Here is a 25,136-nt window from a genome sequence, read left to right as displayed (position 1 = left end):
AGAACTGAAAGGACTAAAATGCCCTGTTTTTAGTATTTGTCATGTTAAAAATGTATGAGTTTCTCAGCGATCAGGGAACTACAAAGAAATGTCTGAGCTATCTTGAGAGTAAATCATAATTGAGGACTGACCTCAAAGCAAGAGAATGACAGCGGCACAAACTTCTGGATATACTACCTGATACAGGGGTTAAGAGGAGGGAAATTTGAGTTCAGGGCTGACCTTTCAGATCAGGGAAATTGCAGTGGGAAACTGCTATGGATTCTCGTAAGGACTCACATATACAACCCAACAGAGCAAACATTTGGATGTCTGCCACACAGACATCAAGAACAAGTCTGTATTGGTTTCCTATGGCTGTCATAACAAATTACCACCAACTAGGTGGCTTCGACCAATGGAAATTTCCTACCACACAGTTCTGATGAGTAGAGGTCAAAAATCAAGGTGTCTGAAGTGTTGGTTCCTCCTGGAGGCTTTGAGGAAGAACTTGTTCCATGCTTCTCTCCCAGAATCTTATGGCTGTAGGTGATGCATGATGCTCCTTGGCCTTGGATGTAAAAGTCCAGTCTCTGTCTCCATTTTTGCTCAGCCTTCCTCTCTTATGTCTCAGGGTTTTCTCCTCTTCTTTCTTTTATAAGGATGCTTATCATTTGATTTAGGAACCATCCTATAAATGCAGGATGATCTCATCTGGATATCTTTAAAGTAATCGGCAAATACCCTCTAGGACTTGGACCTATATTTTTAGGGTCATTATTCAGCCAATTGCCATCTGTCCTGAGAAGTTTAATAGCCCAAAAGAGAGGATTTTGCCATTTACCTCTGAAAGGATAGGAGTAAACTTGTCTCCTAAGCTGTACTCTCAATTCCTAAGAGAAAAAACCCTTGGCCCTGGAACACAGAGCGGGTGGAAGTATCCCAGATGCTCTTCAGGACTCCCTCCCTTCAGGTGCTGGAGCCAGGAATCTAGTCTGTGCTAAGCAGAGGCGAGGAGATGACATTTTAAAAGAGTATAAGGTTAGGGATTTCCTGTTGTGGCTCAGTGGTAACAAACCCAACTAGTACCCATGAGGATGCAGGTTCAATCCCTCGCCTCACTCAGTGGGTTAAGGATCTGGCATTGCCATGAGCTATGGTGTAGGTCGCAGATGCAGCCTGGATTTGGTGTTGCTGTGGCTGTGGTGTAGGCCTGCAGCTGTAGATCTGATTCTACCCCTAGCCTGGGAACTTCCATATGCCTCGGGTGAGGCCCTAAAAAAAGGGGGGAATAAGGTTCAACTTTCTAACTGGTCGGGTTATAATAAGTGAGAGTGATTAAGAATAAGGAATCTCTCAAACATTATTTAAGGGACCAGAAATGGAGATGTAATAAGCCAAAGTAAGAGACTGAATAATAATAAAAAATGCTTCTTTTTTAAGCAACTGAACTCAGCTCAACAATTGGTTATATAAATCTTAAATGGTTCGAAAAGTATATGTATTTTTTAATTGTCGTTTCCCCAATACAACTTTTTTTTCCTACTGTACAGCATGGTGACCCAGTTACACATACGTGTATACATTCTATTTTCTCACATTATCATGCTCCATCATAAGTGATGAAATATATATACATATTTTAAATGTTTGAAGGGAGTAGTCAAAATGTGAGTGGAAGGGGCAGGATACCAGGTTTGGATTCTACCTATCTAGAAGTTATCTCCTCTGTTCGGTACTGAAATCTGGTTTGATACAATATCATCTCTTTCTTGAATAGTATATTTAAAAATTTATCAATATACCCTTCCTGCTATATCTATTGATATGTTTTTCATGAATATATAAATACATGGTTTCTTGCATAACAAGGATTTATAGTAAATCTGAGCTGAGACAATTGCATATTATATTTTATGGCTGGAATTTGGAGAAGATGAATAGAAAAGTGATTTGATGCAAAGCACATGAAATGTAACTCAAAACTGCAAAATATAACATCTCAGCTCATATTTTAGATAAGTACAAAGGGCTGAAATTAGTAATAAAATTGCAAATTTTTAATGGATAAAAATCTCACACTAACTGGAAAAAATCCATTGGAATCTACATCCAATTAAATTAAATTCAATCACATTAAATCTTAATTACTTACATATTACTGTGAGTAGTACCAAGAAGTCAAAAGATACAGATCCTGTCTTGATAGAGATTAAAAGGTAATTGGAGAGATTAGACTTGAAAAAATGAAGAATTTAGATAGCAGTGAGGAATAATTTATAAAGAGTATTTGTAAAACAATAAGTAATGTAAGACTTCAGAGGGAAGAGAATTAAAGAGGGTCAGTCAAGAAGTCTTTGAAGAAGTAGAATTTGAAGAGTGGAAGAACTACCATAGGGAGCAGTGTCAGGTGAGAGAATCACATCTGTAGATATAGATTCAAATTAATAAAATAAATCCCTTGATACACCATTAGTCTACGTTTAGAGGCTGACATGTTTACCACTATTAAAAAAATGTATGCATTACATCATAACCCTATGTAAGAAAAAATGAGTATTGACCAATTCTTCTAGAATTTTTGCTTCCGGAATATTCTGGAAAACTATTATAAGTATGAGAGAGTTTCTGTTAACAAATCTTCTGAGCTATTACAAAGGCACTGAGCTTTAGTATTAATGAACCTGGATGAAGAAAAATTATGAAAGTCAATTATTTCAAAGAAGATGATATCTAAGAGTTCAAAAATTATATTTTCAGAGATAAATATATTTTTCCTACACCAAGATTTTTCATGCAATATGTGGTGAGTTTTAAATACATTATTACCCACATGCTACTCAGAACCCCTCAGTTTTTTGGCTTGTTTCCTATCTATGTAATGACCCTAACAACTAACTTCCCTGCTAGCTACTATGGCCCCTTTTGTCATTTGTATGTTAGTTAATACTTATAGGCTCATTATTACAAGCTTGATAGAAAACTATGTCAAAAAATACAATTATAGGAGTTCCCGTCGTGGCGCAGTGGTTAACGAATCCGACTAGGAACCATGAGGTTGCGGGTTCGGTCCCTGCCCTTGCTCAGTGGGTTGACGATCCGGCGTTGCCATGAGCTGTGGTGTGGGTTGCAGACGCGTCTCAGATCCCGCGTTGCTGTGGCTCTGGCGTAGGCCGGTGGCTATAGCTCCGATTCGACCCCTAGCCTGGGAACCTCCATATGTGCGGGAGCGGCCCAAGAAATAGCAACAACAACAACAACAACAAAAAAGACAAAAAAAGACAAAAAAAAATACAATTAATACATATCTGGTTAAGTGACTAAGAATTCATGTTTATTTAACAAAATATATTTTTTAAATTATTATTACTAAATATGAATAATGGATAGATAAAAGACTTATGAGGACTGAAAATAATATAATTCAGGGGATTCTACTGAAGAAAAATAAATAAACTTCTTAAAAAGTTGTATGTAGCACAAACATAAAATTGAGGAAAAAAAAAATTTTGTATTAGTTACTGCCTGACAGTTTTCATACACATTTCCTGTATATTCCAAAAAATAAATAAAAATAATACAATTAACATATACAGTACAATTTTAAATTTCTTATAGGTTATATTGACCAACACAATTATGTAAGCAAATTATTCTTCTATAATGTACAGCAGAAAATGCCACCCCAGAATATGCATTTTGGCATAAGCAATATTTTGAGCTGATTATTTTTAGCAACAGCATATAGAGGAAAAGCCCTGAAAAGAAGTAGAAGTTACACTTTTGAAAGAGAAATTTACATTTATAAGTGAAATCTCCATTTGCAAGTGTGTCTCCCTGTATACTAGGAAGAGAAGGATGAGTCTAAGTCACAAGAAGATCTTACTAATAGAGAAAGTACTCACTTAAATCTTCATAACAAACCTTATCCTTATTTACCAAGATTTTAGTGGTAATTTCTCCATAACTGGCCTCCCCCAAACACACACACTACCTTGACTTTAAGTGAAAATGATATTCAAGCCTGAATTCTAAGCTACCTCAGAGAGTTATTCACTTTGTCCTGGGTATCTTCCTTTGTTAATCTCTCCTTTATTACAGCCAAGAACTCAGACAGAAGAAAAATTACCTTTCCTCCCCTACATCTATGTTCTTCATTTTTCAACAATAATATATCCAAGTGCAATTGAGTTAAATAGAGATTATCAAAAGCTCCTTCTTGCCAACCCTTATGCAACCTCTCCCACTTCCTATTCTCACTCCCCAAATTGCAATATTCAGGAGGATATGGCAGTGCCAAGAGATACTAAGGGAAGGAGGCATGTACTAATATGCCCACTCCAGTAAGGTCTCTACTCCTGAACAAATGAATGAATGAATAAATGAATTCTACTCAACATTTGATGATGGTCAAATATGTTCTAGGCACTTATAGGCTGGATCTCACAGAATTGAATTGTTCTTGGTTGTTGCTTCAGATTTTATCTCTCAAGCAAGATAGTTTGCTGCTTCAGAATTTTAACAGGCCTATGGTTTATTGGCAGCCCATTTCCTTATCCGGCACACTGCCTCTAGCATAATAGGTACTCAGTTCTCTTGATAGATTGCTTCTTCAGCTACCACTAAAAGCCCTTTGAAGTTGAAATACCATAGCAATAGTATCTTTTTGTAATTACTTCTCCCCCCCACCACCTTTTTTACAGCTACAGAGGCAGCATATGGAAGTTCCTGGGCCAGGGGTCAAATCAAAGCTGCAGGTAAGGCCTATGCCACAGCCAGGGCAACACCAGGTCTGAGCTGCATCTACAAATTATACCACAGCTTTATGGTAACACTAGATTCTTAACACACTGATCGAGGCCAGAGATTGAACCCACATCTTTTTGGAGGAAACATTAGGGCCTTAACATGGTGAGCCAAAACATGAACTCCTGTAATACTTCTTGTTCTCACCACAGTCTTAGTGAACCAATGAACTTAATGTCATTAAAGAGCTGCAGCTGACAAAAATGACCTATACTCTCCCAACCATTGCCAGTCTTGTAAGATGCTCTTATGCATGTTTCACACCCAGTAAAGCTCAAATAGCACACTAAATCAGATATTTGCAATTATCAGGGATCTTTTGATGTGTTGTCACATTTGAGTCACACTCTATCACCACATCACAAATATTGCCCATTTCAGATTATGCTTTTCATCCTCTTTTTTTTTTTTTGTAATCCACATAGCCACAAAGGATTCCTTTATTTGACCTATTCATCTCCTGGTTCAAGACTAAAACAATGTAGAAGAGGTATAATGAAAAGAAAATTGGATTAGAAACACAAAGTCCTAGGTCCAGGGCATTCTCCAAGTTTGACTGTCTTCCCCCTCTCCAGGAACAAAGAGAGTGCTATAATCAATATACATATTGAACAAACTGAACTTGCCTAATCTGACAGTGAATTTTAGTCAGTTATAATGAGGACTCAGGACAGTAGCACAGCTTCCTTTATGTATCATGGACTTAAAATACAGCCAACTGCGCTTTTACTGAGACTTTAAGTCATGCATTGAGCATGTGAAGGTGAATGAATCAATTTTATTCCACTCTTTCTTTGCCTTCCACACTGCACATCTCTGAATAGATTTTTCAAATAATTCCACTGAAATCAGGAATCCAAGAGTCCCTTCTGGCAGACCTATAAATCACATGCTTTAATAGTGACTTCTATTTTCTAAGCCTTCTCTATTTTTCTATTAGTTTGCACATAAGATTTTGTTGTCTACTTCTCAACTTTCATGAAATACAAAATTATATCCTTAAGCATGGTGTTCTGATTTTCTTCTGGATCAGCTAATTTAGCTCTTTACTTTTGTTATGAGAGTAACAATTATTTATCTTGTACTTCTGTCCATAGCTCATTTTAAACTTCCAAGATTTCTATTGCTGTTACAGATTACATGTCTATACCAATGATCAAAAATCTTTTCTCTGAGCCTGCTGGCTAACAAAGCAATTTTCAAGCCAAAGAATCAAACTTATGATAAATGGTCAAGCACTTTAGAGTTGTTATCCTTATAAAAAAAAGATCCATTCAGATGACCTTGTAGAAGTCTTGAAAGTAGCTCTTTTGCCTGTTTCCTGTTTCCCTTTCACCTTAGAAGAATCTAATTATAAAAATGAGATCACTAGGCAATTTAACCTAACTGAATGCACACTATGCCTTGCCTAACTTGTTGATTCTTTTCCTAGATTAAAAGACGTAAGAATGAGGAAGTAAGTACTTAAAGAATAATTAGCTCTCTACTCCCAAGAAAGCACTTAGTAATCCTGCAGGCAGATCACGTGGTCTACATAACATCTGAAGAACTATAATAAGGAGTCAGCCAGTCTGCAGGCAATGTAGAAAGTTGTGGAATCTAACTTCCTGCCTTGATGATTCACTGACAATCTTTTCCCTTTCCCTTTAAAAATGGTCATGAACAGGCAGAATCTTCAGAGTTGGTTCTGGGGACATGAGTCCATCTTCCCCCAGATTGCTGGCCTTCTGATCAAAGCAAACTTTCCTTTCTATCAACACTTGCCTCTTGAATATTGTCTTCTGAAGGGTGGGTAGCTCAACCTGAGTTCAGTAAAAGTCTCAACACCTGGCAAAGGAATATATAAATTTATTGGCAAAGGCTTAGGAAGATAAAGGGGGTAGGGGAGACTGAATTCAGCATCTGCCTGCTGGTGCCAAACTGAAACAGAAACAGAGTTTGGGTAAAAGAAAAAAAAAATAGCTTTGTTGCTTTGCCAGGCAAAGAAGGGTCACAGCAGGCTAAATTCCTTAAAGACTGTGCCCCCCATTGGGAAGAATTTCAAGGAGTTTTATAGTAAAAAGGAGAAAAATAGGTTTTCATACAGGAATCAGGATTGGGACAAACATGCATTCTTCTTTCTTTGGGGGAATCTTAGTCATCAAAGCTGGAGTTGGGAGTTCTCTCTATGATCATGATGTTGGTATTCTGGGTTATTGCCTAGAATAACAGTACTTGCAAAAAGGGGCATATTGATCAGGGATTAGAACAAACTAGGAAAGTTCCTGAAAACACCATGTGCTAAAAATCTTTAACCCACAGGAAATTATGCTCAGGGTGCCTATGGATGATTGTGTTTAGGGTGCAATTAAGTCAGGGAGAAGTACAAGGAAGGACTCTAAGCTGTCCAATTAAAGTATTCATTTATAAAAGAAGCATAATATATATAGCTTTTCTCTTAGGTGTATAAGATGCCTATATTATTATGTGTATCCCTGGAGAAGGAACCAGGATCCTGCCCCAAAGCTGTAATATTGTTGCTTGACTACTATTCTTCCCTTCCCTGATCAGCAGCTGTATGTACCTGTCCTTAGGAACTCAGGGAAGGTCATAATGGCTGAGTGAGGCCCATTTCCTAAGAAAAAGAAATGGGGGACACAGAAAGACTTCTGTGCCCGGGAGCCCCTCAGGGCCATGTCTGGTTTCAAGATAGCACAACAAACTTCATTTAGTCATTAGATTGAACCTCACTCTTACAGTTTGATCTCCTCTCCTTTGTCAATAATGAAGGCTTTGCAATGTAGCACAGCAGGAAAAGGAATTCTGCAGGAGACAGTGGAATGAAAAGCAATCATTCTGAAATGTGCACAGATAATATGAGTGTCTAAAAAAAAAAAAAACTAAGTTGATGGCTTGTACATAGCTTTCAATCCTGAAAGGATGGCAGAGATCTATTGCTGTGACTTTTTAAAAAAATGGGAAATAAGTTGAAAGCAAATTTGAACTAATGCACAGCAAAGGAAATGACAACTTGTAGAATGATTTATTTAAAAGTCCATTTAAATACATAATAAATTAGAAATCTAAAGGAGTATTATTTGGCAGTCTTTCTGGAAAAGAAAAAAAAATATGAGGTTTAAAATGTGGCCCCTCAAAATGAAATAGAAACAAATTCATTTCTTTAAAAAAATCACTTTACAATTTATAAACTCAGAAAAATTATTTCTGAATTTAAAAAATACAAGTACATGATCAAATTGAAAGGACATGCTATCTTAGTATTGAAATTTATGAATTGCTTCAAGAATAGGACTGGCTTCTTTTTAAATATTTATCCAAAAATTTTTTTGCATTCAGATGAGTTGACAACAGCACCCTATCACCACCCCATTATCATCTCAACCATTTCCTGTGGCTAAAGAAATTGTCTTTTTAGAATGTTCATACACAATATACTTGTTTAAAATAGTTAATTCTCCATTTCTACTCCAACCATATTCATTGTCAATCTAGAGGACTCATGTGGTGACATTCTATCTTCCAATTTCAATCTTAATCACAAAAGCAAGCCTTCTAATTGTCATTATTCAATGATCGACAGATGATTTTGCACTCATTTGACCTTTTCACTGCTCTCCTGTTTGATTAGCAGCCTACTCCTGTTTTCTTACAAGAAAAGGTAGAATGGATTACCCAGGCAGAATTCAGAATATTTAAGTAGTTAAAGCATAACAACAGACCACTCCTGGCATGTAATTCAGACATTAAAATTCTAATGACTCATTCCCCTGTCACAGATGAGGAAAGGAATAGAAACAGACTAGACATAACATGGATCTGTTCCCCTGAAACTCATTATAACAGAAATTTGAGATGGTAAAGACTTCATCCATTCATGTAAATCAGTGGGTTTTTAGCTTCATGGAGAAGCAAGCCTTTGGGATTTACTGAAATCTAGGAGTTGGGGGCTATGGAATCACATTAGTTTCGGGTTCTGTATAAGAGATGTTTTCAAGATGAAACAACAGAGTGATGTGAAAGAAGGAAGAAAGGGAAGTTAAACAAAGATGTAACCTCCTTACTGAGGCATAATTTAAGAGAAAACTTGATTTAAAAAAGAAATCAGACTCTAAAGAAAAAGTTGCAATTATTTCATGACAAGAATGAATATCTTTCCTTTTCTCCCCTTCATGTTACAATAATATAATCCCACATGTTATGAACTATTCTTATCCTAGTCTATAGGAAATAATCAAAATAATCCAATAAATGCATTTCCTTAATTGGGGGGAGGTGCTTTGCTAGACATTAGTGACATCACAGTGACTAAATACAGCATGTTTCCTGTCCTCTTGGAGCCTATATTCAAGCAAGAAGAGAAACATAATTAAATGATCACACAAAGAACTGTAACATTGCCACTGTAATAAGTAATGAGGAGGACACAAGACTATTCCACAAGACATGTCCCTTTGGCATAAGGATTATTTCAAGCTAAAGGTCACAGAGCGCCAGCAGATGCAGAAATAGTGCTAAAGCCATTTATAAAGGAAATTTCCATGTGTAAAAGGTGTCTCCCTCTCCCACACCAGGAAGAGGAGGACTTGTATTCCTCTTATCAATGCAGAAATCACCTACTGACTTAAATCTGCATAAGAAACCTTGACTAACATTTTGTTTGTTTTAACTATACTTTCTCTGTTCACCCTCCCCTGCCTAGAAACCTAAAACTTCTTTTCCATTGGTTTAGCCTAAGATGTTATGTCAATTTAAGTTCTAAACACCCCTTTGGGTTACTCACTCTTGGGTGTTTTTGAGTATACATGTGATGCACATGTCTATACATTTCTGTTTCTCTCTTGTTAATCTGCCTTTTGTCAGTATAATTTACAGATCCCAGCTGGAGAACCTAAAATGGGTAAAGGAAAAGAAAATTTTTTTATCCCACAAACATGTCAGGAAGTCACACAGTGACTATGCAGACTCATAATGGAGAAAATGACCAAGGTGGGAGGTCCTGGAAGGGCTGACGAAGGAAGTGGTGATTGAGACTTGAAGAAGACAGAGAGTCAGTGAAGGGGAGGGAGGACTACTCTCCTCTCTCCTGTAGAGGAAACAGTCTTAACGATGGCATTTGGAGTGGGTAAGCAATGAGATCCTGCTGGTTAGCACAAGGAACTACATCTAGTCACTTGTGATGGAACATGATGGAAGATATGTGAGAAAAAGGATATATATATATATATATATATATATATATATATGAATGACTGGGTCACTTTGCTGTACAGTAGAAATTGACAGAACACTGTAAATCAACTATAATGGGAAAAAATCATTAAAAAAAAGAAAAAAATGCAAGGACAGGAGATAGTTTGAAACTTTTAAGGATGCGACTGTTGTGCAAAGACTTAGGGAAAGAATGGTGCAAAACATGGAGGAAAATAGCGATCAAATACAATGCGAGACTTTGCATCTTGTATCTCACATAAGGATTCTGACCTTTGTAAAAACAATGAGATGAGCATGTGCTCAGGTGTGTGTGTCTGCACAAATATAGGGACATGAGTAGATTTCTATTTACAGCACTGCATTAACACACTGTGGAGAATCAGTTGGTGGATAGTAAGGCTACAGGAGATAAGCAGAACCAGGTTAGGAAACAATTGAGACTGACCAAGTCTAAGACTATCCAAATCTGAGATGCTTGCAACTGGGATAGAGCAGGAAGTGGTGAGGAAGAAAAAATATTGTATGATACAGGTTATAAAATACTAAAAAGGTAAAAGATACTTTTGTGAACTTGAGATTGGCACTTGCCATCTACCTCTACACAAACTGAATCATGAGCCACTGCAGCCCCTGACCCTCAACAACCCTGAAAGAAGCTCAGAGTGGAGATCAGGAGTGATACTCTGCGAAAACTGGCAGAACAGGTCTTCAGGTATTTAGATACTTTTAGGAGAAGATGTTATAAGCCCAATTCTTGCATCTCCTCATATCTAGAAAATCCTTCATGGTGATGTCTGCTCCTCATGACTAGCAGCAATCTTCAGAGACTAGCAGAAATCTTCAGTAAAATGTGTGTTTGGTTTCATGTACATCCCCATTCACCAAAATTATGTATATACTGGCACTTCCCCTGGCCTCTTCGGAGTGGTATTTCAGAGCTATATGAAATGCTATCTCCTGAGCTATAGTCCTCATTTTGCCTCAAATCAAACTTAACTCTCAAAATTCAGTTGTGCATTTTAAGTCAACACTATCTAAACTGAAAAGAATTGAATAGATTAAGAAATGATATGGTAGTCATGAAATTTACTATACAGATGATACCAGCAAAAAATAAGCAAGACAATATAGAAAATTGAGAATTACTTAATCATTCATATTGTCTTTTTTACTCCTCACTACTTTTCAGTGAAGGGGAATTTATTATTCTTTATCTCAGATTTGCATATGAGGAAGCTAAACTTTAGAGAAGTGAAGTGTCTCACCCATGGTCACTTAGATTAAGCAAGGCACAGATAGTCTCTAACTCCAAGTTTGAAGCCTGTTTAATGGTTTCAGCCCTACTTGTTTGAAGTAAGTTTGTTTTGTGGATATAAACCATTAGAATTTATCTCTGACCTGATAGTTTGTTGTCTACTTTTTGAGAAGGATTTAGAATAACATTTCCCAAAGAATTTAGGATTTTATTAGGTATTGCATTAAAAAAAAGAATTCATGGTAAAAAAAAAAAAATAAAGTTTCTAAAATCTTCATTAAACAATGCTGTTTTAGTGTTTTAGATTGAACTCTTGCCCTGATTCTTCTGCCCTCATTGCATCCACACCTTCACATGGCTTCATCAGGGGTCTACTTCACCACCCCTTGACTTTGGTGTGGCCAAATGACCTTCTCTGACCAAAGGCCTGTGGGCAGAGGTAACAGTGTGTCAGTGCTAGGCCCAGAACTTAGAAGGACCTGTGTTCATGCTTGTTATCTTGTACCTCTGTGCCAGTGCTATGAGAGGAAGGGACACACCTCTGTCTACCTCTCAGACACAAGGAAAATGAAAGACACAGAAGAGCCCACTATGCCTTCAATCTTTAATTTGAAGCAGGACCCAAGGCACAACTGTCTGCAGAATGCCACCTAATCAAGTTCAACTGAGATCAACAAAGCCCCACATGACAAACAGATACATAAGAATAAATATGTTATTTTAACCCATTGAATTTCGGGGTGGTTTGGTCACAGATCACTGTGACTTCACAGAATCTTTATTATGCTAGGGGCCCAAGGATCCCTCAAGTAGAAAAGTCCTCCTCTAAAAAAGTATTAGAAAGTACTGGATTAAAATAAGATCTATCAATCAAAGATAATATTTTCCCTAAGTCTGTGTTGGTTCAATACTCTTTAGTTTTTCTGGGTGGCAAATGAACATAGTAATATGGGCCATATGTTTCAGGATGTTGAATGGGATATTTCCTATCTACTTGAAAAATGTGGTTAAATCCTCAAAGCTGCAGACAGGAGGTGATATATAACTCCCACACTCAAAGAGAGCTACAAACACATTTCCACAGAACTTAGTAACATGTGATTAAATTGGTTCTTTGACTATCAACTACCATCACCCACATCCGGTCTTTCTTAAAACTAACTAGAAGATTCATAAGGAAATTACTTAAAGGAAATACATGAGTAGAGAAGGCTGTGCCTCACTCTTTTCTTCCTCCAGAAATGAAAGAGTATTTCTGCTGTCCCACTACTACCAAGTAAAGAGAGGTGCCCCCCCCAAAAAAAAATTATTCATATAAATAAGAGCTTTCTGTAAGAGAGAAGACTAACAATTCTCTCACTATTTGGATCTTATGCTTATGAAACTACAGATATAATGACATAAAGCATGAGAGAATTCTTAAGAAAATCTGATGTGAGGCTTTCAGACTTGGGGGTAATGTGAAGAGAAAGACTGTACACACTTCTCTTGGGAAATTCAGAGGAGATGATGATTCCAGCCTTGGTAACACTTAGTGACATGGTGAAGGAAGAGCAGAGCATGGTACAGCAAGAAGGCAGCCATATGCCTTAGTTCTTCTGGGCAGCAAATGAGCAGAGAAACATATACCATATGTTATGGGACATTGGATGGGATGTTGAATGGAGCATTTCCTATCAACTTGAAAAATTTGGCTAAGTTTGGCATTTTGTGGAGCCAGAATGCATGAGTTCCCTTGGGCTGCAAGGATGCCACTGTTGGTATCTGGCTTGACCTGGAGCTATGGATTAGGGTACAGAACCACCAGGGGACAGTACTAATAAAAGGACAGAAAGAGACCAGCCCCAAAGTATTATCTATTATATATAATGCTACACAAATCCATGCATGCCTGACATGGCAGAGTGTATTAAGAGCCAGTTGACACTGTTATCCAACCAATGAAAATATCTGCTCTATTGCTGTTGCATCTAAGCCCTACCCTGGCAGAATCAAGAGGACTGGGAAGAAGGCAGAGGGAAGGAGAAAAAGAGATGAGGTATCATCCTTATTGCAGGTACTAGGGCCCAGATTTCATGTGAGGCAAAGGAAAGGACAAGTTTTAAACCTTAAGATTAACTAAGACCATTTTTATAGTCGACAGTACCTATATACAGCCACAGGATCTGCCAGAGATATTGTCATCAGGTGGGGAAAGAAGAGCCTATATCAGAACACAGAAAAGGGTAAAGAATAAAGAATAATGCTGGTCCTTTAAGGTACTTTACTAAGTTAAACCTGTTTTTTAAAAACTAGTCATTTTACCTTATGTATTTATATATACCACACACACTTACGTAGTAAAGAATTTGGCCTTGCCCCAATGTGATGGTTTTTGGAGATGGGACTTTGAGGAGGTATTATTTGTTAGATGAGTTCATAAGGGTGGAGCCCTGGTCTGATGAGACTGATGGTCTTATAAGAGACACCAGACAGCTCTCTCTCTCCATGAGCCCACAACAAGATCGTGGCCATCAATAGCCAGGAGGGGAGCCCTCAGAATGTAATTTACATTGATCTTGGACACCCCAACCTCCAGAACTATAAGAAATAAGTCTCTGTTGTTTAAGACATCCAGTCTGGTATTCTGTTATTGCAGTCCAAGTAGAGCAATCTACCTGGTGACTTAGTTAATCTGCATTGGCCACCAATCAATTATGCTGATGTAATGAAGCCTTAATAAAAAAAATTCTGGACACTGAAACCCAGGTGAACTTCTCTGGTTGGCAATACTTCGGGTGCATGGTCACACATCAATTCTGGGAGAGTAGATCATCCAGGACACAAGGGAAGCTTCACATATGGAAGCTCCCAGACTCTGTCCTGTGTCCTTCCTCCCTTGGTTGATGGTTTCATATGTAGTCTTCTCTGTAGTATTCTATAATCATAAGCATACTGGCTTTCACTGAGTTCTGTGAGTTCTTCCAGCTAATTATTCAAAACAGAGTGGTTATTTTAAAAACTAAAACTTGCAGTTGATGTCAGAAATCCCAGGAAGACTCAGCAGTCTGGAAGTCTGTATCCTTAAACCTCACAGTCAGGCTACTTCTGGTAACATCTTATTATATCTGCGAGAATTAATGTTTTTTAATGGTAATTGAATTCACATATATTAAGTCATGTTGTTCAAACAAATAATCAAATTAATTGACATTAGCATACATTAATGCATATTTTTCTGATTTATAAAAGTAATCCAAGATAAAATTTAAAAACAAAATAATACATGTCATGTAGAAAAATTTAGGAAATAGAAAATAGAATATAGAAAAAAGAAAATTAAAATCATTAGTAATTGTATCAACTAGATATATGCAATGTGAGTATGTTAGCCTTTTAGTATATTATTTATATATTCTGGGTCACATGAGATATTAACATGTTCTTATGCCAAAAGGTTGTAGCTGCTTCCAAAACTGCTGGATTTCTAGGCTCCAAACAACAACATTATCCTTTCCTAGTCTCTTTGTTTATTTGTTATGCTCTTGTTTCTTCTGTGTGTAAAGTTTACTTTTGGATTCCACAGAGTGGCAAGATGGATGCAGTAACTCCAAATTCCGATATGCCTGGGCTCAGGTTCAGTGGGAAAACCTCTTTACTAGAAGCCCCCAGAAAGAGTCTAAGACCTGAATGAATCCTCTTAGGGACACCTGCTCAGCCCTGACCTACTGACTACTGTGAGCCTAGATCACGTGGTTTACCACTGGGGTCTGGGATGGAGTTCCCAAATGAATTTCATGAAGTGATGTCAGAAGAGAAGAAAATAACTGCTGGAGGGAAAAAAATGGTCATCACAATATGCTTATAGGTTATTGGTATTGCTCTATAAGTCATTTCCAAATTTTGCCCTAAAGTACTAATGTTTTCTTTATGGATTTTTTTTTTTAAATAAGAGGTTAAGGCTCTAAACTATTTTTCTGTATATTTCTTAAGCTTATATTTTCATTCTAGTTTGTCATTACATTTCTTCAATTTCTGTGTATAGAAAAATTTGTCTAAGTACAAAAACTGTCCTTTTTTGTGATTTCTTTCTTTGTTTTGTGCTTTTCAAAGTCCTTCCTGTAATATGATCAAAAATTATCCATGTATTTATTCTTGCATTGTTTATTGTTGTTTTTTCTTTTTTGTTTTTATTATTTTTGAATAGGAATATTACAGTTACTCATGGTCCTCCATAGAACATACAAAGAAAAACACATTGGCGTGCCAAAAGTACTTCGTATCTCTATAAAATTTGACCTGCTTGGTTTTCTTCTTTTAGAAAATGCCTACAACTGTGTAAACTGTTCACATCCTTTAATAAAAAATTAAAGAATTCTGTCACACTGTAGAAATCCAGGAATTGTGCTTCTCCCACCTTGTCTGCAAAGGCTAGCTGTCCACAGAGCTCAGTAACCACAGATCTTACCAATTCCCATGGTAAGAGTAGATGAATTTCTAATGACTTAGTAGTGTGTGCTGTGGTCATGTTTGATATGATTTGACAGTCTAAGGTCATTCCTCAGAAGGGAGAAGAAATAATCCACTCAATAAAGATTTTCTCTCATCTCCTAGTTATACAAAAGTTTTAGTCTTCCTTTTTCTTGTTTGGATTTACTAATAATTCAACACCTTACAAATTCTGGAATCACACCAGGAAACAACCCTGAAAATGGCCAAAGACAGGAGTTGATAAGGAAAACTGTGCTTCATTGTCTCTAACAAGATCATTGCCTCTGACATCTCCTGAGGAGCAGAAGGAAACTGTCAGGGCCTCTCAGTTGAAAGATTCCCAGGAGCTTCACCACAATGCCTTCATCTAAATAACAAGACTCTGACTAATGTGTATCCATATGTTTCCTATCTTTCTCTTGATTTGTGGGGCTTGTGAGAATCAGTTCCATCTAAATCTATGGGAGGGTTGGAGAAACAAATCCAATGCAATGGTTAAACAATAGTGATTGTAATAAAAGAAAAAAAAATGTGCATGTGCAATGGGAGCCTATTTGAAGGGCAAAATCTGCCGAGTGCACCATGAACTCTAGCTTGTCAGTTCTTTTCATGCAAAAATGAAGGGTCTCCTTAGAGAAACTGTGAAAGGACCCTCAATCTGAAAGTTAACCTCAGAACCAAGGATTCATACATGACAGGCACCAGGAGCTGCTCTCTCACTTCACCCTGACATCTACATTCAAACAAGAATCAAAATCATTTTCAAACAAGTGTCCACTTTCAAATAAGGAGATTTACCTCCTAAATAGTTCTTAAACTTATCTACTTTACTCTATCGCATGATCAGTTTAGAATGAAGCTTAATTATATTACTATAGTATATATATATATATATATATATATATATATATATAGTAGCTGCCCTACTCAATCCATCTCCATTCTTGCTATTTGCCCTTTTTCCATTTCAATGTGAGTCAAAGAATGATCTTCCTAAAGCCACTTCTAAAATAGCACTTTGCCTTAGGAATTTCCCTCTGTCTTTGATTTCAAATCTACATGTCCTAAACTGTCACCAAGGTCGCAGGATCTGGCTCATTTCTCTGCTCTTCTCTCTTCCCATCCTCCTGTCATATCCGATGCTTCAGCCATACTGAAATTCACTCAGAACGTTACACATGCCACCTGTCGTATTCTCCAAGTCTCTGCTTTAGGCTTTTCTTTCTTCTTCTTTCTTTCTTCCTTCTTCTTTTCTGAATATTTTTCATTCAGCCATCAGTCCTATCCTCTCTTGAACTTCATTAGTCTAAGGAGAGTGGAGCCTTTAAGTCCCATCTTATAGAACATTCTCTCCAGGAACCATCCATCCTCTGACCTCCAAATTAGGATTAGGTGCCTCTCCTATGTGCTCCTGTATCACCCTGAATATCAAATATTCTCTAGCATATCACTCTGGATTATAATTATCTGTTTCATGTTTTGTTTTTATTTCTCATACTTAAAATTATAAACTTCTTTGTCAAGAGATTGTGGCTTCCATGTTCATCAACACAGGCCTGCTGTATGCTAAATTTTTAATCATTATTCATGTCCTCGCTTAACAAAAAACTGTGTTTAGCAGAAAGAAAGGCTTCATCTTGAACATCTTCTGTCAGTGAGACAGAATGTCCTTCATTTTAGCCACGAGAAAGCTGTCTCAAGCACCTTGCGAGAGAAGGCCAAGAGACCTATAGATATCAGTTAATAAAAGAGTATACAAAACTCAAGTTGGTAAAAGAATGAAAACCTGGGGGACAGAAGGGCTCAAAAATGGTATCAAAATCATCAGAGTGATGAAGAGAGAAAAGGGTTGGGCATTGCACCCATGCTTGAGGATTCATGGTGTCCCAGTTGGCAGAGACAGAGCTAGTATGAGCAGCAGTGCTGGAATGTCACTGGCATGGAAAAATCAAAAGTGGACATCTTTGAAGATCAAGAGTGAGAATCAGGAAAGAGGTAGAAAACATTGATATTTAAAAGTTCCATAGAATAGAGAGTTGCCTTCTTAGGACCATGGAGTAGAAGGAAGGGACTCAGCATGCACTGGGTTTCCAGTGATTCCATTAGGTGATGCTCAGAGACAAAGATGATGTTTAACGTCACTGTTTTGTCACCCACATTCTTTGAATAACATTACGCAACAGTGTAACTTTGAGGGATACAAATGATGTCTACATGTATAAGTGTAAATTGGCTGTATTCTCCAATAATGCATTTGTTAGTATTTATTGGGCCTTTGCTAAGAGCCAGCCAAGATGTAGAGTACTATGAATGCATCATCCTACTTGCAGTAAGCTGAATAAAACTCCTATATTTACCTCTGTCTAGGACCTGGGAATGTTTTCTAATTTGACAAAAAGGATTTTACGGATGCAATTAAAATACCCTGAGGTGAAAAGATGATTCTGGATTATCTATGTGGATCTAAACATAATCTCGAGGTACATAGGTGATACCTAGAAATTGAAAAAATAAATAAAATAATAAAAAAACAAAAAACAAAAAATTTTCTCCTTAGAGCCTCCAGAGGAACCTGTCAACACCTTGATTTTCATACAACAAAATTTGTTTAGGATTTCTGAGTCTAGCACTGTAATCAAATGAGTTGGTGTTGTTTTATGCCACTAAATTGTGGCAATTTGTTGCAGCAGCCATGGGAAACTAATACACCGCTTAGTTCTCACAACCACTCAATGTACCAACTATTACTGGAAGCACAGGTTAGTGATCCAATCCAAGTAGTCTGATCCCAAACCTCTAGTCCTTACTTACTACACTCCACTCCATGGCAGAAAAACTGACTAATTTGTCCAGTATATATCTGTGGTAAATCCAACCATATTTGGGTTTTTTATTAACCAATGTCAAAAATACAAAGCTGGAAATGTCCATTTTCGGAAACTGGAATTTTTTTTCAGCTCTTTTTAAGCTTCAGTTTCCTGATTGCTTCCCATTACTCCTTCCACTGTATTAAAGACTTTGAAAACTTCTAAGTCATTAATTCATTAGCTACTATATTCATACAAATATGCTCAGTTTTAATTGGTGCAGAACTCCATTCCAGAAGCAAAAATGTATAAAGAATATTCCTAATATTCACAGGTGACTATTAAAATATCTGAACTTACAAGTTAGCTTACATGAACTTCAGCTGCAAATTCGCTCCTTAGAGTATAATCTTGAACAAGCAATTTAACCTTTCTTGATTCCTTTAACCTGTAAAATGTGGAGTTTGCCCTACCAGCCACCTTCTTTCTCTACTTCCTTCGCTAGTAGTCTGTGATGAAATTTGTTCCTCAATCTGTTGGTGACACTGGATTTTTCCATATAAAATGTTATAGTTTATGAGAACAGCAAAGTTTGATTCTAAACAGAAATCCATCCCTTTCGCCTAGAAACAAGTTCTTTGGCTTGGTGAGAACTCTAATTTCATAACAGACTGAGGCATTTTTAGTGCCATTTCCTGTTGAGCCAAAATCAGGGGTTGTGAAGGGAGCATTTACTGAGCATTTATTATCTGTCAAATACTTTTATATATTATCTCTTTAATCCTCACAATAATCCTCCAAATAAGCATGTCATCTTAATTTGATAGGTGAAGAATGTGTCAGAGACACTAAATAACAAGGTTTTTTTTTTTTTTTCTTTTTAGGGCCGCACCTGTGCCACATGGAAATTCCCAAGCTAGGAGTCTAATCAGAGCTGCAGCTGCCAGCCTACACCACAACCACAGCAATGTGGATCAGAGCCACATCTGTGGCCTACACCACAGGTCACAGCAACACCAGATCCTTAACCCACTGAGCAAGATCAGGGATCGAACTCACATACTCATGGATACTAGTTAGATTCTTAAGCTATTGAACCTCTAAGGATTCTCTAAGGATTTTAATTAGCAAAATATCCTGATCCCAAATCTTGCCTTTTCCACCATGCCATACTATATCATACAAAAGTATTAATAGCTTCTATATGTTGGGTATTGTTGGAGATTTTATTTTCTAAAAACGATCATACAGTACATTTACCCCACTTCTCATGTTCTTATAATGTGACTGAAAATCTTTCCATCAAGAGATAGGGTTCCTCTGTGTCTGGGCAGGGACTTGTAGCTGCTCTAACCAGAGCATGGCAGGATAATTTTATCGACTTCCGAGATTAGCTTGCATAATGGAGACAACTTCCCTTGGCATTCTCTCACTCATCCTTATAACCCACCACTGCTGTGAGGAAGCCTAACCAGCCCTCACAGGGAGAGGCTCATATGAAGACAAAGCTGCTAAGATTAAGGACATCGCAGAGCAGATAAAACTATCCCCACTGTGCCCTGGCTGAATTCTGGACAAATGGAACGCTGGGACAGTTTTACACCGTTAAGTTTTGGGGTGAATTTTTAGGAAGCCCTAGAAACTGGAATAAGTATATATCATTTATACAGCACCTTAAAGTTTCCCCATTTTACAGACTTGAGAACAGACTCAAATAGGTTATAGAACCCATTCTGACCCACATAGTTAATATATAAAGATAAAACTCAGGCTGTTTTGTATTGTAGGTTTTTTTTTTTTTGCTTGTTTGTTTGTTTGTTCATTTGTTGGGGGGTGTTGTTTGTTTTTCCAAAACCCATATCTCATTCACTTTAGTGCATTATCTCCTACAAGTATCTTTATGTTTTTGAACTTCATGAATATTCACCAGCCTACAGAATGAACCACATTTTCAATATGACATTAAATGTATTACCTTTGATAAATGAAAGACCATTATACATATATAATCTTGTTTGTCAACAAACAAAAGCTTTTAGGGAATTACATTATTTCTAGGTCACGTATATCTTGTACCCATTTTATCAGTTTCATTGACATTAGGGTATATTTTTATTTTGTCATTCTATATTTGAAAATATAGGGTTTTTTTGTTTTCAGAGTTTTGACTTTCACAAGAAACACAATTAATACAGTAATGTACAGTACAATAATATTATATTTCAAGCACATTTAATAATTTGACATCAAAATTGATTTTATATAATCCCTTGGAAGCAGATTTGGTTGATTGACTATCCAAAAACCATTCCATCTTTATCTCTGTTCTCAGAAATCTGATTTTGTTTGATATTTACCACCCCTTTTCCAGGCTGGTGCAGACTACTTTTTAAAGTATAAAGAAGGTGAATTTTGCTAGTTTTTTGTCTTTCAGGAAAAAAAATTTTAAAAGAAATTCTGAAGCAATTGGTTGGGAGGAGAAATCTCTAAAATAATATTATAAACAGCTCTTTCTGATAAAATTTAAAACACTAGGTCAACCCCCAAAAAATATTTTTTTCCTATTATTTATTTTAAATATTCCCCTATGTCTTTTGTATTTCCTCTCTGAGGCCAGTTTTTCAATTTTTTTTTTTGACCCTCTGTAGAAATAGGTCCACAATTTCACTGGGAGATTAAATTTTGATCTTCCTTTCTTTAAACATGAAAGAGTATAAATGCTGGTATATAGACTCTCTAAATTTTTGCTAGGCTTCTCAGCCATAATACAGTTGTCATGTTTTGTTTTGCTGTTTAAGAAGAGATGTTCATAGAGTAGACATGTATTTTGATTGGTAAAAGAAATATTTTAAACCAGTTTTAAGATATTGTGGGGTTTTTTTGTAGTAATTTAATAAATTAAAGTTCTAGCTAACTTTCTGAGATATTTTTGCCTCTAATAGAATCTGGCTCATAGTGAATGAAATTTGAAGGCATTTTTAAAGGAAACATATGTTTCTAATAAAACTGTTGTGTGTGCAGAGTAGTTCTTTCGATGTAGATGAGGCACTCTGGTGACATCATCCTTTAAATTCTCTTTAGGTAAACCAGATGGTAGGATGTGAATGCAATAAGAATGCTGTTAAACTGTCCAGAGCATAGTTTAATCATCTTTAAGAATGTCACTAATACCTAACATATGTATTTTATTTATTTTATTTTTTTGTCTTTTTGCTATATCTTTGGGCCGCTCCCGCAGCATATGGAGATTCCCAGGCTAGGGGTCGAATCGGAGCTGTAGCCACCGGCCTACGCCAGAGCCACAGCAACGTGGGATCCGAGCCGCGTCTGCAACCTAAACCACAGATCACGGCAACTCCGGATAGTCAACCCACTGAGCAAGGGCAGGCATGGAACCCGCCACCTCATGGTTCCTAGTCGGATTCGTTAACCATTGCGCCATGACGGGAACTCCTAACATATGTATTTTAAATGAGCATTTTTATTGGAAAAAAAGATGTCCCCAAATGCTCATTTAGAACAAATGATAAAAGTTACAGGTTTAAAAAAACAAACAACCAAAAAACTACCACAAAGATAAAGATTTCTGCCTACGGCCTAGCAATTCTGTTACCACACTGAAAAATCCATAGCATTAAAATATGTGCAATCTCACAAATAAATAGCTGTAATTTATGTCTTTTTGTGTAAAAAGAAAAAGAAAAGAAACTGCAGGAGAACTTTGGCAGGGAAACAAATAAATAAAAAGGGGAAAATAGGAGCAAAACAAGGAAAGGAGAGCAGAACTCCCACTTCTTTGCTCACCCATGAACCCTTAGAACTAGAGAGCTGACAAATAAATCTTGTCTCTGTGACTTATTTATGCATTCCATACACACAATGTCATGGGAAGAGATTAGCTTATGATGAGGTAGTGACTCTAAATGAGCTTGGAACTGAAGGAATCAAATTGACTTGATCCAAGGAAGAAGAAAAGTAAAAATAAATTTAAAATTTTATATTTGAGATGTTTATCAATGAAATTGCACCATAATTAATGGTTTGCCTTGGATCCTACCCAATGAGCTTCCTCCCACCCTTAAATTATTGGAATACTAGAAAAAAAATTGAGCAGAGGAAAATACAGAGATGCAGAAAAGTTTTCATAAAATGTATTCTTTGTCAATGGTAAGAGAAAACTTGCAGCATTTTCATTAAATCTTCAAAGTTAAAATAAGCTTGAATTCATAGTTCCAAAGTTTGGACTAGATTTTACTTTGCTGAGGGTGTCACAAATCTCTATTTGATCTTTATACAAAATATAAGATGATAATACATTTAAGGTAAACAACCTATCCTTAAATTTTAAAAACTACCCTGAATGTTAGAGTGCTATTATTCACCAGCACTTTACATGTCTTCAATTCCATAGTAATATTAAGATTTTGTGTCATTTCACTGCATCCTTGAAAAAAAAAAAAACTCACATTACCTTGATGATAAAAGGAGGGATGATTTTCATGATGATGAGGATATTGGAAGAAAAAACTAAGCTAAATCTCTTGGCAACTTCTGTGCTTCTATTTCCTCTGCAGGAGGCAAGTGTTCAGGTCTATTTGCTGTCTTATTTATTAGAGAAAAAGTCTGGTATGTCCACTCTGGGAATATGCAGTTCTCCAACTCATGGGGTGAGTTTGTCTAATACGGAGATGGATTGTTAGCAAGGCAATTTAGGCTTACATCTAAATTTACCTTTGCCAATTACTCATGAGAGAAATGAATGTGACATTTTGTTCTTTGACCCCTAGGTCTATCTCTCAGTTGGTTCTAAACTTGAAAAAAAAGAATAAACTTTGTGAGAAGAAAATCGATGTGTTTTTATGTGAGATACATCCTCCCTGAATTTTTCATCTTATGAAATATATGAGAAATAAGAAACAATATTGAATCAGAATAGTATTCCACCTAACCCTGTGTCATACAGAGATATTAAAGGATATTTGCAAAGTTCTTTCAAATCAATTTTTATGAGATCAGGGATTGCCTTTATGGTTATAGGAAAGTATAAATCTACCGCAAAACTTCTAATCTGGAGGTCCAACCTCTAAAATGTTGTATGGATTTTCTGCGGCAAATCTAATATTGAATCAGGAAGCTAGGTTTCTATTTATGTTTAAAATATACATAAACATCATCAAACAATGTCTTCTGTGTTGACATTTCTCTGCTTACCTGTTTCTGACATGGTGTATATACAATGGTGTAAAACAACATGAAGTCAACCTAAGAAAGGATCAAGTCAAAAACTCCAGTGGAGGTTATAACCAAATATAGACAATACATGGTTTATAACCAAATACAAGCAACACATACTATTTTCAAGTTCTCATTCCAGAGAGTGACCTAATGGCAAGAAATCTCTAACCCAAACTAGTCACATTTGGCTCAGTAAAAGCAGTCCGACCGAAGAAGAAAGCTTCTTTTCCCTAGTGGTTCCATAGAGTAAAAATGTTTCCAAAAGCAACAAGAAAAAACTTGCTGTCAAGAACCAGATGAAATTAGGGATGAGCATATACAGTAAATAACTGCAATAATAACTAATCCTCACTAACATGCTGGGCTGCACCCCACAGGCCTGGGTATAGTAGCCCAGCCTCAAGACCAAAGAAAGTGCCCAATGACAGTGACAGAGACATCAGCTGTAGGAGACCTTACCTGTCCGCAGCAAAAGGTCCTGGAGCATCATCCCACTGTAGACAGTAGATGGACAGCAGGACATGGCGACCATCTTTACAACTTGGGGGAGAAGGAAGTTACCGTTTATAAGGAGAATTGACATCAGGTTGGCTCATCAGTTACCAGGGAAACCAGCAGCTAGGGCCCTCAAGGGCAGATATTTTCCTTTAATAAACTAGCAGGTGGAGCTGTTCTGGCCTAAGGATTAGAACAATCACTAACTGGGGCTGCAGGGTACAAGCATGTTCATGAAAGGAGGGTGCAGGTGAAGCAAGCACTGGTCGAGCAGGGGACATATAGAGAACAAGGGAATAACCATCCTGAGTGCCCTGACCATACATGATGCTAAATCTATACCAGGATAAATGTACCTTATCTTTCAAGCCTCACAACTCTATAAAGGAATTGTACATGATTATTTCCTCCTGCAGACAAGGCACTGAAGCTTAGGGAGTTGATGTAAGTAACCCAAGAACATGCAGTTGCTAGTAAGAGATTGAGCCATTCAAATCCAAGCCTAACTGCACATTCCAAGATCAAGTTAAAATGTATAGTACAGTGACAAGAACAGAAAAGAAAACCTAGCTAAAAATAATTATATGTGTGAAAGTTCAGTTAACAGTAGATCACAACCTGAATACCACCAAATATAAGCCAGAAAATCTGCATAAATTATTTAGGAAGGTTTTTCGGCATGTAGTAAACCTTAATAATGCTCAACTAATCATATTTTACTCAAGAAGGTGATTACATAAAAATTCAAGTATATGAAAATCTAAGAGTTGAGGATTTCCATTATCTCATCTTCATCAAGGTTACATGGATTACTTGTTCCCATCTGAGTTGTCAATCAGTTGTTATTTATTTTTCGGTAATGAATATAAATTGTGTCA

Source organism: Phacochoerus africanus, chromosome 10 (assembly GCF_016906955.1).
Source record: "Phacochoerus africanus isolate WHEZ1 chromosome 10, ROS_Pafr_v1, whole genome shotgun sequence".
Lineage (NCBI taxonomy): Eukaryota > Metazoa > Chordata > Mammalia > Artiodactyla > Suidae > Phacochoerus > Phacochoerus africanus.
The sequence above is the reverse complement of the archived record's forward strand: the minus strand, read 5'-3'. Positions refer to the sequence as shown.